The sequence below is a fragment of the Megascapheus bottae genome, chromosome 1 (genome assembly GCF_031878675.1).
Source record: "Megascapheus bottae isolate mThoBot1 chromosome 1, mThoBot2.hap1, whole genome shotgun sequence".
NCBI classification, from domain to species: domain Eukaryota; kingdom Metazoa; phylum Chordata; class Mammalia; order Rodentia; family Geomyidae; genus Megascapheus; species Megascapheus bottae.
The window spans coordinates 53855267-53866849 of NC_143509.1; the positions used below are offsets into that span (position 1 = coordinate 53855267).

Here is an 11583-nt window from a genome sequence, read left to right on the forward strand (position 1 = left end):
TCACCCAAAATACGGAGGATCTTGGTCATGGCCAGAAAAGTCTGTGTGAGATTCCATCTCAATTGGAAGAAAGCTGGACACCGTGGCTTGCTCCTGTCATCTCAGTAGTGACAAGAGGCCTATAATAAGCAGTTTGAGGTTATGTTGTATGCCCAAGCAGGAAACAAAACTGTATCTCAAAAATGACCAGTACATAGCCAGGTACCAGTAGTATTCACATTTGTAATCCTAACTACTTGGGAGACTGATTTGGGGAAGATCATCGTTCAAATTAGCCTAGGCAGAAAAGTTCACGAAATGCCTTCCCAATAAAAAGCTGGGCTTGGTGGCAAGCACCTGTTATCCTAGCTACCAAGGTAAGTTTAACAGGTGCATGCCTGAAAGAATCAAAACACTACCTCAAAAATTAAAAAAAAAACAAGCTGGGTGCAGTGGCTCACACCTGTAATCCTAGCTACTAAGGAGGCTGAGATATGAGGATCAAGGTTCAAAGCCAGCCCAGGCACAAAAGGACCTGAGACTCTTATCATCTCCAAATAACCTCTAGAAAACTGGAAGTGGGGCTTGGCTCAAGGGTAGGGCAGTAGCCTTGAGCTGAGCTCAGGGACAACTCCCAGGCCTAGTTCAAGCCCCATGACTCAAAAAAACCCAAAACAAAAACAAAACACTAGCAAACACTTGGCTCAGCAGTAAGAACACCTGATTAGCAACCATGAAGTCCTGAGTTCAAACCCTAGTATTGCCAAAAATATATATATAACTAGTTGATACAACATCAATATGAAGTATGTTTTCTTTTTTTTCTTTTTTTTTTTTTTTTGCCATTCCTGGGCTTGAGGGACTTTCTCAAGGCTAGAGCTCTACCACTTGAGCCTCAGCACCACTTCCGGCTTTTTTCTATATGTGGTACCAAGGATTCGAACCGGGTCTTCATGCATGCTAGGCAAGCACTTTAACCACTAGGGCAAACTCCCAGCCCCATGAAGTATGTTTTCATCAAGCATCAAAACCTCAGCAACACATGAGGACTAAGAGCTGCAGTGAGGAAGTTTAAAAACCTAAGAATCAAACAACTGCTTCCTGCTCAGATGTGATAAAAGTCACACTACTTTCCAGAGTAGAGTGTGGACTAGCTATTTATTACTCTCCAATTAGGAATGAAAATTAAGAATGAACATTTAAAACTTATAAAGTAGTTTAATAAAATCAATTATATCTGTTGACTCTAATTAAACAATAGCAAATGAAGTTGTATTTTGCAGGCCTGATTTTACCTTCATTTCCATTTTATGGGGTAATTAATCTACAATAGAAAAAAAATAATAAACTTTGAGGCTGGGAATGTGGTTTAGTGATAATGACTGCCTAGCATGCATGAAGCCTTGGGTGTGATTCCATAGTACCACATAAACAGAAAAAGCCAAAGTGGCATTGTGAATCAAGTAGTAGAGTGCTAGCTTGAGCAGAAGAGCTCAGGGATAGCTCCCACGCCAGAGTTCAAGCCCATGACCGACACACACACACACACACGCACACAGAGCCAGGAAAAATGAAGCTATTGAATAAAATAAGTATAGACAGAAATCTAAGGCAAAATAAAAGATACAAAAATATTAAATAGAACCATGTTTTCCAGACTATCAAAGCAATTTTTATTCTGTTGTCAACAAATATGTTTATACAATTTATTGGAGTGCTGAAGTCCCCCGAGCAGAAGCCTTTACTCAATTCTCGCCTCACTTAATTCTTTAGTATATAAAAGAATTGAGTAGCCAGGAGTTTGGCCTAGTGGTACAGTGTTTGCCAAGCATGCACAAAGCCCTGGGTTCAATTCCTTGGTACCACATATACAGAAAAAGCTGGAAGTGGTACTATGGCTCAAGTGGTAGAGTGCTAGCCTTGAGAAAGCCCAAGGACAATGCCCAGGCCTTGAGTTCAAGTCCCAGGACTGGCCAAAAAAAAAAAAAAAAAAAAGGAAGGAATTGAAACAATGAGAAATGGATTTTAAGTGTAGAACAATCATTTTTACTGACAAATGTAATCCATAAGAAAAGTATTCAGATGTGTAGAATGTAACCATGTTCCAAAAAACATAAAAACACATGAAAAAAGCCACCATGATAATAGGCACCAGGTGCTGGCCCAGTGGCTCACACCTGTAATCCCAGCGACTAAAGAGGCTGAGATCTCAGAATCAAGCTTCAAAGCTTGCCTGGGCACAAAAGAACCTGAGACTCTTATCTCCAATTAACCTCTAGAAAATGGGAAGCAGGGCTTGGCTCAAGGGTAATATGCCTCAAGGGCCTCAAAGGCCGTAGTCTTGAGGTGAAGAGCTCAGGGACAGTACCTAGGCCAAGTTCAAGACCCATGACCCACAAAAAAAGAAATAAATAAATAAAAGGCAGCAAGTAATACTAGCTACTCAAGAAGTTGAGATGTGAGCATTGAGTTTCAAAGATAGACTGGGTAAGAATCAATCTGAGACTTACCTTCAATTAACCATCAAAAGCCAGAAGTGAGCCAGGCACCAATGGGTCACATCTGTAATCCTAACTACTCAGGAATCTGAGATTTGAGGATAGAGATTCAAAGCCAGACCGTGTAGGAAAGTCTGTGAGACTCTTATCTGCGATAAACTACTCAAAGAAAGCCAGAAGTGTGGCACAGTGGCTCAAATGGTAGAACACTACTCTTGAGCACAAGGAGGTTCAGGGACAGTGCCCACACCCTGAATTAAAGCCCCAGGACTGGCAAGGGAAAAACAAAAGCTGAGAACAGAGCTACAGCTCAAGTGGTAGAATGCCAGCCTTGAGCTAAAAGATCAGGAACAGCATCCAGCCCCTGAATTTAAACCCTAGTGTGCACGCGCACACACACATGCATGCATGCACACATGCACGCACACACACACACACACACACACACACACACAAATGGGCAAAATAACTTACCAAGATGATAAGAAGATGACAAAGTATAAAGATATTCAATACCAGGGCTGGGTCATGCCCTAGCAGTAGAGTGCTTGCCTAGCATACATGAAGACCAGGCTTGATTCCTCAGGACCATATACATAGAAAAAGCCAAAAGTGGTACTATGGCTCAAGTGGTAGAGCTCTAGCCTTGAAAAACCTCAAGGACAATGCTTGGGCCCTGAGTTCAAGCCCTGGAACTGCCCCCAACCAAAAAAAAAAATTCAACACTACCGAGCACCTATGACTCATGCTTATAATCCTAGCTACTCAAGAGGCTACGATTTGAAGATCCCAGTTCAAAGCCAGCCTGGGAAACTAAAAAGTCCATGAGACTCATCTCCAATTAACCATCAGAAAACCATAAATGGCACTATAGCTCAAGTGATAGAGCACTAGCCTTGAGCTTAAGAGCTCAGGGACAGCGCCCAGGGCCAGAGTTCAAGCCCCAGGGCTGACAAAAAAAAAAAAAGATATTCAAGACCATTTATTATTAGGGAACTGAAATTTTTAGAACCAGTGTGCCCAGCTACTCAGAAGTACAGAGTAAGAGACCTGTAATTGGGGGCCAAGTAAGGACATTATTAAGATCCCACCTCAATCATTAAATATAAATTAGACACAGGGTGAAAGCCTGGCAATCACTCCTAAGCAGGAAACATAACTATGAGGATCACAGGATCACAGCCTGAACTGCCTTCTGAGGCAAAAAAGGGAAACCCTATTCAAAAAATAACTGAAGCAAAAACGGCTGGACATGACTCAAGTGGTAGAGGGCCTGCCTAGAAACCATGAGGCCTTATAACCCTGTCCAGGAAGAAACAAATGTCTGAAATCCAAAAGGTCTCATTGCTAGTGGAAATACTCAATAGTACAGAAGCTTTAGGAAACAGAATCTGAAGGCAGGGCCCAGAGTGTGGCCTAGTGGTAGAGTGCTTGCCTAGAATGTATAAAGCCCTGGGTTTGAGTCTTGGTACCACATACACAGTCTCTGCTAGAAGATCCCATGTTTGTAGTAGCTTGGGCTACAAAGCAAGATCTGTCTCAAATAAATAAAGTTAAAAATTCAAGCCAGGAGTAGTGGCTTACACCTGTAAGCCTAGTTACTCAAGAGGCTGAGATCTGAGGATCAAGGTTCAAAGCCAGCCTGGGCACAAAAGGTCCTGTGACTCTATCTCCAATTAACCTCTAGAATATGGGAAGGAAGTGGGGCTTGGCTCAAGAGCAAGGCAGCCTTGAGCTGAAGAGCTCAAGGAGTGCCTAGGCCGAGTTCAAGTCCTATGATCCACCAAAAAAAAAAAAAAATCAGTAAAAAATTAATGAAGAGTATAGTACTTACTATGAATAATAATAAAAACATGGTCCTAGAATTAAGAACTACAAGAAACATAATTTGAATAAAATAATCCAAATTAGTAAAATTCTGTACACTGAAAACGGAAAGTGCTGTTTTCACTGAACATGATCAAAATGGACTATGCTACAAGTCACAAAGAAACTCAGTAAATTTGAAAAATCTGGTCACTGATCAAAAATGGAAGAAGATATAGAAGAGACTAAAACTCTCTTAAATATTTCTTAAGTAAAAAATAAAAACTAGAATTACTATTTGGAAGGTACTGACTAGAGGAACTTCATTCATGTAAACTACAGAGTGCAGCCAAAACTATATTAAGAGGCAAATTAAGAGGATTAAATAATTAAATACTTTTATTATTTAAGAAAATTAAAAGAAACTAAAATTCATTAAGTCAGGAAAAATATAACTAATAAAAAGCATTAGAATAAAAGAAAAAGCAGGGCTGGGAGTGTGGCCTACCGGTAGAGTGCTTGCCTGGCATGCACCAAGCCCTGGGTTCCATTCCTTGGTACCACATAATACAGAAAAAGCTGGAAGTGGTACTGTGGCTTAAGTGGTAGAGCACTAGCCTTGAGCACAGAGAGGCTCAGGGACAGTGCCCAGGCCCTGAGTTTAAGTCCCAGGACTGGCAAAAAAAAAAAAAAAAAAAAAAAAAAAAAAAAGGCAGAAACCAGAGACTTGGAAAACAGCCAATTATTTAACAATTAAATCTCAAAACCGGTTATTAAAACTAAGGTAAACATTTAACAATAGAGAAACCCACTAATGAAATACGCAAATGAACACTGCAGCCCTTCTGTTTTGTTTTTTAAAGCCCCAAGCTGGCTTTGAACTCATGATCCTCCTGCCTTACCCTTCTGAATGCTGGGACTATAGGCATACACTACTGTGTCTGGTTAAAAAGCAGTTTTAAATCCAAAGTTAGGGGAATGATGCTTGCTTTAAAGCAATAAATTCTATGGCATTGAAGATCAGACTATTAGCCAAATTTTATTAAATATTTAACAATTAACCAAGTAAAAAATAAGATAAATAAAAATAAATCTGCAATATCATTTTAGTCCTATGGAATTTATTTTTTCATGTGCTGTTCTTATTATCTTTATCTTAAGAGAGGAGCAAATTAAGTCTTGGAAAAAAAATATATGTATCATGTTCAGGGTTAAGTAGGAGAGCAGAAGTCAAACCCAGGTCTATGAAATGAAGTAACAGTCAAACTCGATTCTGATCAAAGAAAACCATTAGTATTTCCTAAGGAGGTGTGAGGCAACACTATTTCTACCTTCTCTGCTCTACAAAGGAAAAAAACAAAAACAAAAAACAGGAATTCAGAAGCACATATTTCCAAGAAACTTAATATCCTCCTTCCCTCCTTCTGATATGTCTGCAAAGAATTAACCCTCTAATTGGAGGAGTTTTTGCAAACAAATTTGTCAACATCTTGAAGACTTGAATATGGTCTAGTTTTAAACAAAAACAGAAAACTCAGATAGCAAAAAATATACACCTGAACACTACTTATTTTATCTTTGGCTACTTATACAAGTTCTCAAGTTTATAAAGTATAACTGGAAGTTTAACCTTAGCTACCAGAGCAAATTCTAATTTGTCCTCTTTAAAATATATAAGGGAAAAGAAATACAAAGACTGTTAATCTGCCTCTGCTGAAGTATCAGAGAAGTATCAGAAGCTACTCAGGAATCTGAGATGTGAGGATCTTGGTTCAAAGCCAGACTGGGCAGTAAAGACCATGAGATTTGAGGCTGGGAGTTTGGCCTAGTGGTATAGTGCTTGCCTAGCATTCGTGAAGACCTGGGTTCGATTCCTCGGTACTACATTACATAGGAAAAAGCTGAAATTGGTGCTGAGGCTCAAGTGGCAAAGCTCTAGCCTTGAGAAAGTCCAAGGACAGTGCTCAGACCCTGACCTCAAGCCCAGGACTGGCAAAAACAAACAAATAAACAAAAACCCCGTGAAATTCTTATCTCCAATTAATCACTTGCACTTGGTGCAAGCGGTAGGGTACTAGTCCAGTAAAAGGAACCAAGCCCAGTGATCTAGCCCCAGATCCAGCCAAAAAAAAAAAAAAAAAAGGAAAAGAAAAGAAAAGAAAAAAAGAGGGCTAGGAGTTTGGCCTTTGGTAGAATGCTTGCTTAGCAGGCATGAAGACCCAGGTTCAATTCCTGGGTACCCCATATATAGAAGAGCTGGAAGTAGTGCTGTGACTCAAATGGTAGAGCCCTAGCCTTGAGGAAAGCTCAGGCCCTGAGTTCAAGGCCCAGGACTGGCCAAAAAATAAAAGGGATGTGAGGGGCCGGGAGTTTGGCCTAGTGGTTAAAGTGCTCACCTAGCATGCACGAAGACCCGGGTTCGATTCCTTGGTACCACATATATAGAAAAAAGCCAGAAGTGGTGCTGAGGCTCAAGTGGTAGAGCGCTAGCCTTGAGAAAGTCCAAGGACAGTGCTCAGGCCCTGAGCTCAAGCCCAGGACTGGCAAAAAAAAAAAAAAGGGATCTGAGAATGACAGAAACTCATTCATTTACTATAGACAAACTTACTGATACTGAATTTAGGTTTGCAGTGTAATAAATGTCACAAATCAAAATAACTCTGAATTTTGTACACCTGGAACACAGGCCCAAAGAATAGACACATGGGAAACTTCTTTATAAAAACATCTGTTTGCCAGGGACAAGGTACTAACCTGTAATCCCTGCCAGCTGAGAGGCTAATGCAGAGGGCTCTCTTGGGCCCAGGAGTTTTGATACAATCCTGGGCATCACCGGGAGAGCTGGTCTCAAATGAAAGGGGTGGGGGGTGGGAGGGGGAGAAGAAAGGAGTGGGGAGGGAGAGAGGGAGAAAGAAACTGCTTATAGAAAGTAGCAGAAGAAGTTGACATCAACAGACCTTTTCATATTCCACCATTTCTAACACCTTAATCTCTGAGCACAAGATATCTCATTAAGGACAGCTGATAATACCAAATGATGACAGTACTAAAGCTGAGTTACTAAGTAGTTTTGTTTGTTTGTTTTTAAACCCTACAGGAAGGTAAGGTAAGATAAACAATGATTAGTTAAGATACAAAATATATTCAACCTAAGTTACTTAACACTGAAAGTCAAGATACATGTCAACAACATGAAGTCCTGTTTTCATACTGTAACTGTAAATCGCTGTTGTTTACCAGCTAGAAAAATTTAAGAAGGATGAAAAAGACTGCCTTAAATCAGGATCTCTTAACAGAACATAAAAAGGGCGTTCACACAGGTACACACAGTGTGAAAAAAGACACACACAGGGTGTTACATACTTATAGAGGCATATGAATGTTTTACAAATACTATCCTGTTCCTGGCAAAGTTGACAAGTTTTAACCTGCCTTAAAAATTACTATTCAGTGCCTCTATCCCACTCTCATTCTATTCAGAGTTACTCTTGTAGACATCCTACAAAAACAAAAAGCACAAGAACAAATTCTTGTACATTTATCTCAATATCCTGCCTTCTTTCAAGGGCGGAAGAGTCTAACACAGCAGGGGAAAAAAGGTGTCGTGCACAACCTTGGTCCAAAATACAGCTCGCTGTCTTTTAATTTTAGGCCTAACGATCTGTCTTTTTGAAGAGGTTAAAAAAGAAAACCTGAACACTACAGACCACTTGTAAAAAGATAGACCGAGACGGTATCAGTGGGAGTTGGTAATTTATCAAGGGGAAAATAAATCACGCTCGCGTTGCCGAAGAGCATTCCCATTAAAATGAAGAGATCAGGATGGTGACAATCACAGCAACCGACAAAGGCAGTGACTAAACAGCCTTCAGCTCCTGGATGACTTTGTTTGCTGAGTCCGTGAAAAGAACAAGTCCACCGAGGAATTTGTGGCAACGTCGGGTGTGCGCGCTCCTGAGCGTTTCAAAGAAAACCAAACATGGTGAAAAGCCAACCCCAACTCCATCTAAGTTACCAAAAACAGCAAACAGACACCTCCGGGTGTGAGACCAAACAAGAATCCGAGCAATCCGAAAGTGCTGCTGTTCAGTGGCGGAGGCCTTCCACCTCCCGGAACACCAGAGGCTTCCCCGCCGTGATAAACGCTGCCGAGCTGCGGAGCTAAGCGTTCCGACGTCGAGGACCCGCGGCGGGCACAGCGTGCAGGGGGACGCTGACCCGGGCGAGCGCAAAGTCTGGGACCACCCCCCACCCCCAGACGCCGGGCCCGCGCGGGGGGAGCGGGGAAAGGGAGGCGCGGAGCCCGCGGCCCGGCCGGGGCAGGGCACGGCAGGGCACGGCAGGGCAGGACAGGGCAGGGCAGGGCAAGATCCAGGAAGAGGACAGCGCGCAGCCCGAGCAGCCGGGGAGAACACAGCTCCCGGGAGCAGACAATGAGCCACCGCCCCGGCAGCCGTGGCCCCGGCTCCGGGGTGGCCCCGGCAGGTCTGCCGTCTGGGCCGCTCCGCCTGCCAGGCCGCGGATCCCGCTGGAAGAGGAAGGACAGGAGGGCGGCGCCGGCCCGCGTCCCCGGCCGGTCCTCACACTTACCACAGGCGAGGAAAAGTCCCCGCCCCGGCGAGGCGCCTCCGTCTGAGCTCCGGACGGGCTGAGGAGCCGCCGCGGGTGAGCGCGCGACGCGAGGGGACCGGAAGAGGAGCCGCGCCGGAGAGCAGCCGCGGCTACTACAGGGCAGCGATAGCCCTGGGGGCCAGCTAGGGGAGGGCAGAAGCCTTCGGCAATGGCGACGGCCCGGGCTGGAGGGGAAGCGGAACAACCGCCGCCGCCGCGCGTGGCCACAACCCTGGGGGAGGGCGGCGGCGGGGAGCGGGGGCGGGACCAGAGCAAAGCCCCGCCTCTCCCGCGGCCGAGGCTCCCCGGGGCGGGGCTGCGCACCACCTCCCGAGGGGCGGGATCGCGCAGAGCTGCTGGGAGTTGTAGTTTAACCATGAACACGTTTCCACGGTCTTAGCTTTCTTCTGGGGGTGGGTTTGTATTGACAGGGACAATCAATCATTCATTTAATTGGGCACTGTGTATCCTTCAGTCAGGTTTTGTCTATCGATAATACTGACAGGACTGGTAACGGATGCACAAATCTGCTCCAAGACCTTCGTTTCTGGGGATTCATTCTCCATTTTGCTTTGTACATACAAATCCTTACTATATTTGGCTGCTAAATTAAGTACCACAAATGAAACTTCTGCATTTTATCCTCAGAGGAACCCATCCGTGTATTTACTCATTCGACAAATATTTGAGTAGCTACGGTGTACAGGATACACCACAAGCAAACAAGAGTGGACAAGGTTTATCTCGCCTTTGTGGAATTTATAAATATATGAACAGAAAAATCACAGTACTGCTTATCTGGTATGAAGAAAATCTAAGGGCGATTGCTTTGCATAGAGTGGGCAGAGAAGGCCTTTTGAGGAGATGGCATTTAAACTGAAAACAGAGAAGCACCCAGAGGAAAAGCATTGAAGAAAGGAAGGAGGGGCTGGAGAGTTTGGCCTAGGGATAGAATGCTTGCCTAGCATGCATGAAGACCCACAAACATAGAAAAAAGCCGGAAGTGGTGCTGTGGCTCAAGTGGTAGAGTTCTAGCCTTGAGAAAGCCCAGGACAGTGCTCAGGCCCTGAGCTCAAGCCCAGGACTGGCCAAAAAAAAAAAAAAAAAACCCATTCATATACACACACCTGCTGTCCTGCTACCACCCTTAGTTGAGAGCAACTGTATCTCTATTCTTTGCATCCAAAAGACTCTAGCACAATACTTATTATTATTATTATTATTATTATTGTTGTTGTTGTTGTTGTTGTTGTTGTTGCCAGTGCTGGGTCTTGAACTCAGGGCCTGGGCACTGTGCTTGGGCTTTCTCAAGGTCTAGCATAATACTTTTAGGAAAAAATAAACCACAAATATAAAACAAATAATAGAATACAATGGACAACAGTATCGATTTCCTTGGCCTTAAATAAAAAAGTGTTACCAGGAGCTCGTAGCTCACAACTGTAATGCTAGCTACTCAAGAGGCTAAGATATGAGAATTGAGGATTGTATCTCCAATTAACAACCAGAAAACCAGAAGTGGAGGTGTGAGTCATAACCAAAAAATTTTAAAAGAGATTATACACAGAATTACATAGTGCTTGTTCAGGAAGTACCCAAGGATCCAAGGAAGGAAGACAAGAGTAAGAACCAAAACCAAGTATGTTGTTACAGCAAAATGTCATCTGCCATTACTAACCAGGCAAGAGGAGTCAAATCAAAGCTTTCTTTATTCACATATTTTATTATACTTCCGATAGTTGTATAAATGTGTAAATGAACCATAAACTAAGCCATAATCTTAAATAATAACTTAAAAACATGTTTAAATGTTTAGAAAACCAGAAAACTAGAAGTATTACATATGCATGACATCCATTCTTGAGAAGTAAAACAATACTATGGCTGCATTATCTGCTTATGTTGCTGAATTTCACAGATACATAGTCCCACTTCAATGCTATATTATTAATCCTAGGTAGAAAAAAATGCTTTAAAAATATAGAATTCTTTCCTATACAAAAACACGAAACATGTATGTAACTAAACTGAGTTAAAATTTTATTCATTTTAAATGTATCTAAAATTTCTGGCATTGGATTTGTCTTTTCTAAAATTTAAGTCACAAACACACTTGCAAGGGGGTGAGGGGAGGGAAAGTGGGATAAAAAAAAAAACACGGAAGGGGTAACAATGTTCAAGAAGTAAAGAGCTGGTGCAGTGGTTCACATCTATAATTCTATCTACTGAGGTTGAGATCTGAGGATCTCAGTTCAAAGCCAGCCTAAAGAACATGAGACTTTTATCTCCAATTAACCACTAGAAAACTGGAAGTGGCACTGTGGCTCAAGGGGTAGGGCGGTAGTCTTGATGCAGAGCTCAGGGACAATGTCCAGGCCAGAGTTCAAGCTCTATAACCGACAAAAAGAAAAAAAAAAGTAACGTACCCACTACCTGATGAAAGAAAATGTAAACCTTCTGTGTATCACCCCCAACAATAAGATTTTAAAAAAAGAAAAAACACACAAAAAGAAGTGCAAGAGAGGGGAAGGGGGACAAAAACATGAGAAGGTGTATCAATGTTCGAGAAGTAATGTATCCACTTCCTGTCAAATGTAACTATAACCCCTCTATACATTACCCTGACAATAAAATACAATTTTAAAAAGAAGAAGAAGTAGTAGTAGTAGTAGTAGTAGTAGTGGAGGAG

At 42.6% G+C, this 11583-nt stretch overlaps 1 protein-coding gene across 1 annotated transcript in view; it reads right to left on the bottom strand.

The window, feature by feature from the left end:
• The window catches only part of Pak2 (p21 (RAC1) activated kinase 2), a 66683-nt gene extending 57586 nt beyond the window's left edge, over positions 1 to 9097 (bottom strand). The window contains exon 1 of the mRNA XM_090344327.1: positions 8874 to 9097. The gene's annotated coding sequence lies outside the window, so the exon portion shown is untranslated. The remainder of the gene's footprint in view (positions 1 to 8873) is intronic.
• Between the last annotated feature and the right edge of the window lie 2486 nt (positions 9098 to 11583).